General features: G+C 33.8%; 1 pseudogene; it reads right to left on the reverse strand.

Annotated features, from left to right (window-relative positions):
- Positions 1–236: 236 nt before the first annotated feature.
- LOC134794805 (uncharacterized) lies at positions 237–1,267 on the reverse strand (annotated as a pseudogene).
- Positions 1,268–4,501: the final 3,234 nt, after the last annotated feature.

The raw sequence follows: 4,501 nt of genomic DNA on the forward strand, positions 1-4,501 counted from the left end.
AATAATTACAATGCATAGCTTATACCTAAAATCTAACTACTAATACACAATACAATATGATATGAATTTAAAAGTTACATTAGACATAAACTTAAAACACAAAAATGCACAAAAATAATTACAATGCACAGCTTGTACCTAAAATCTAACAACTAATTACAAAATACAATGTGATAATATGAATCTAAAAGTTACATTAGACATAAACTTTATGGTTATTTCAATCACTTATAAAATATTTACAAACTGCCAATAGTGTGAAGAACAAATTCATAGATTACAGGATATAATTGTTTATATTTCAAAAGGCCCTGTACGGACTTTGGCAGAACTTGCAAACCTGTATCCATACACATGGCAACAAACAATAGCCTTTGTAAATTAAATGCAGGACAATGGAAAAAAATATGATTGAGATCACATACATTAAAATTACAATGAGCACAAACAGCAGAATCACTTAGCTCTAATCTAAAGAGATGTGCAGGAAAACGAGCATGACCAATACGCAATCTACACATAGTTGTAATAAATGCTCTTTCTACATATTTTCTTTGGTATTCAAATCACGACTTGGTGCTAGGTGCTGGGACTATTTCAGCTAGCCATTTCCCTTTGACTTCTTTGGATTTAGACCACGCGTTGTTCCACCGTCTAACCGTAAGTTCTTTTACAAAAGGCACTAAATCAGACTGATGTACTTTTAAATCACAAACTTGGATATTTTCTGTGGATTTGGCTAGCTTGTCTACAAGTTCGTTACCAAAAATTCCTGAATGTCCCGGAACCCAGCAAAATTCAACAGTAATATTTCTATATAATAAAGAACTTAAACAACTTCTTAACTTATAAATTAAGTAATTTACAGATGCACTCACACATTAATTTTTAAGTGCTTGTAAAGCGCTCATGGAATCAGATAGAATTAAAAACTTATTCTCAGTTATATAATTATCATGAATATGTTCTAAAGCGTAAATTATGCCTAATACTTCAGCTGAAAATATTGAAAAGTAACTACTACATTCGAAAACTTTTCCTATGTTCAAAAAAGAGTCGAAAAATGCAAAACTGGTCCTATCTTTAGTTTTAGAGCCGTCAGTATATAATTTAACAAAATCAGTCTTATCATCAAGATACTCCAAAAAGTCATATTTCGATTCAAATTTAACCAGTTCGACAACCACGTCTCGCATAATATCATTGTATTCATGTTCAAAACAGGGAAGCAAATTAGACCAATGCACTATATCTTGAAATTCAAAGTTTAAATAAATTATAACATCTTTTATGGAAGAAGAATTGGGATACGGTATTAAATTATAATTTGGAATATTTACATTATTTAAGTATCTACAAGTAACTTCGTTATCACGACTAACTAACTTAAGGACATACTTGTCAGTGATATAACATCTGCGTACAAATAAAGGAACAATGCCAGCCTCTATTTCCAAAGAATTAATTGGAGATGACATCATAGCTCCAGTAATAATTCGTAGCGCCCTATTTTGGAGAATATCTAGCTTCCTTAAAAGATGGGTATTCGCATCAGCAAAAAACATACAACCATAGTCGAAATGACTTCTAATTGTAGCAATATATATCGTTTTAAGGACCTTAGGGTCTGCTCCCCATTTTACTCCAGTTAACGACTTCAATATGTTTAAACCCAGTTCGGCTCTTTTAGAAATTGTATCAATATGAGTTTTCCAAGAAAGATCATAATCAAGAAATAGGCCAACGTATTTGACAAAAGACTGAGCAGGAATAACGTTAGAATTGTATAAAACTTGAGGATAATGTAAGCCATTTTGAGAAAAAAGAATTACAGAACTTTTGGAAACATTAACCTCGAGTTTTAGGGAATTAGTTAATATGCTATGAATATTACGCAGACAACTGTTCATAATAGATTCACCAATTTTTATTTCTTTACAATTTACATATAAAACCAAATCATCAGCGTAAAATAAGTGCTTAACAGAAGACGAAATTTGTTTCATGAAACAAACCAAACTTAGAATGAATATAAGAGGAGATAATACAGAACCTTGAGGAGTACCCTTTGTAGAAACTTTAGAACCAATTAACGTAGATCTAACTTTAAGACTTAGATAACGATTGTTAAGAAAATTGAATAACCAACGTAAAATATGACCAGGAAACCCTAATAAAGATAAACTTTTAACAAGGTATGAGTGATCTATGTTATCAAACGCCCCTTTAATGTCTAAAAAAACCGCCAAAGTATATTGATTAGAACGAAAACTATTCTTAATATCCCCAATCAAGCAACTTAAGTTATCTATTGTGCTTTTACCTTTCCGAAAACCATATTGAGTACTTGGAATGACTTTGCTATTTTCTGTAAACCACTCAAGCCTATTTTTTAACATGGTTTCAAAAACTTTCGCAAAGCAAGATGTTAAGGAAATAGGCCTATATGACTCAACACAATTTGAATCCTTATAGGGAGTTGACTTTACCTGTCTAACATGGCGAAATCGACCATAGAATATAGCATTCTATAGCATTCTCATTAGAATGACTGTGTCAGTGTTGCCGTTGTAAAAAAACTACCCGGTAAATGGGGAATGAAAAATTTGTACTAAATTTGTACGCGGGGACTTGCGAGGATAAGAAGGAAAGCAGAAGCATATTAATGTTAATTAATGTTTCCCTCGTAGCATAATGAGCAGCATATACATAGTAGGTACAGCTAAGTTTGTCTTGTCTGGAAATCCAATTACATGCCAAATATTAAAATTAAATGGACTAAAAGTAAAGCTATAAATTAAAAAGTAGGTACTAATTAAATACCAATACATTTAATTTAGTAAACTTTTCCTGTAGGGACAGTAGGGTTACCAGGTACAACATTTTACAGTACATATAGTGCTGTTTTCCCGCACTAGTGCGTAAAGCGCGCTTTCCGTGCGTATGTCAAAAGTTTAAAGGGCCATATGTACTTACTGTAAAACGTTGTACGATATACGTGCGAATAGGTAATTCGCATCTCGTGTCGATTTCCTCTTTTCCGCACTTGTATCGTAAATAACTATTCTTGGCGTATCAGGAGCATTATTTTATGTTTATGTGACAAATCTGATAATGATAATCATATAAAAATTAAAGATCTGGCTTAATTACTGCCCTTTAAGTGCTGCAAGATTTAAACATAAAGTTTTCTTGAATCTATAAAAAATTCGTTGCAATTTTTATGTAAGTTAATGGATTGAACAATACATTAACACTAAATATGCAATTTCCTCCGCTGTTTGATATCAGAAATTTTGTTAAATTATTCAAAAAATATTACTAGAGTCAGACCAAGAATAGTCTGCAGCGGATTTGATAGCCCACGCACTGCAAGTGTTATTTTAAACGTCAAACTTCTATGAAATTATGACGTATAAATGACACTTGCACTGCGTGGGCTATCAAATCCGCTGGTTTTTTTTGGTCCGACTCTAAGGGTCTAACATAATGTTTGCTGGTAACCATATTTAAGAGTGTCCTCTGAAATAAATTAACTGGACTTTGCCGCTACCAACCATGTAACAATTATTTAATTACTCCGTGTTATTTATTTAAGACGCATTGCGGTTCTCTTGCTTTAAATAAGTGCACGAGGTTAAGGAAATTATTTTCCTTTCCCTGTACTGTGCGCGTTGGAGGGTCTGCCATCTTGTGGGCTGAATCGAAAACATACTGCCCGATTCGAACTTATTTATTCATTTATTAACATAAAAATATACAGCTTATGCAAGTACATTGTCCCACAAAACAGTTTACACGGTTTGACTGTGGGATCGTGTAGTCTCTACTCTCTTATATTACAAAATAGTTTACATCTATCATTATTATAATGCTCAACAATTACTATACGCGATTTACGAGGTAACTACGCAGCTTTTTACCAAATTTTACTTTACTTTATTGGCTTCCCGTCTGATGTCAGAGGGCAGGCTGTTGAGTATGTAGGGAAGGCGTTTATGAAGACATCTATCGCCGTAGTAATTATAGTAACCCTCGGCACAACAAACTTTAAGATACATCAATTAATAGATCTAGAAAAGATATGTATTAGATGTGTCAGATCAAAAGTGACGTGTTTGTTTGAAGATACGTCACATTTGACACTGTCATATCCTCATATCCGCATATATTACCAGGCCGATAAACTGTATATTGACACTTCACCACAAAGCAAACCGCCCTCTACAGTTCACGTTCGTTTTCTTATGCATTGTAGGAATAGCAGGTGTCGCAGAAAACAAACCCGGACTGGAACCTCAGGTGGCATGAGCTTTTTCTGCCAAAAATGTGGGAGGTCGTACCGCTCACGCATCGACCTCCACAGACAGTCGCCAAACCCATTAATCGTCTGCAATAGACGCAAAGGCCTGTGATGATCACTACACCTTATAAAACAAAGTCCCCCACCGCGTATCTGTTTATGTGTTTGTATGTTTGTTCGCGATAAACTAAAAAACTA

The sequence above is a fragment of the Cydia splendana genome, chromosome 11 (assembly GCF_910591565.1).
Source record: "Cydia splendana chromosome 11, ilCydSple1.2, whole genome shotgun sequence".
Classification (NCBI taxonomy): domain Eukaryota; kingdom Metazoa; phylum Arthropoda; class Insecta; order Lepidoptera; family Tortricidae; genus Cydia; species Cydia splendana.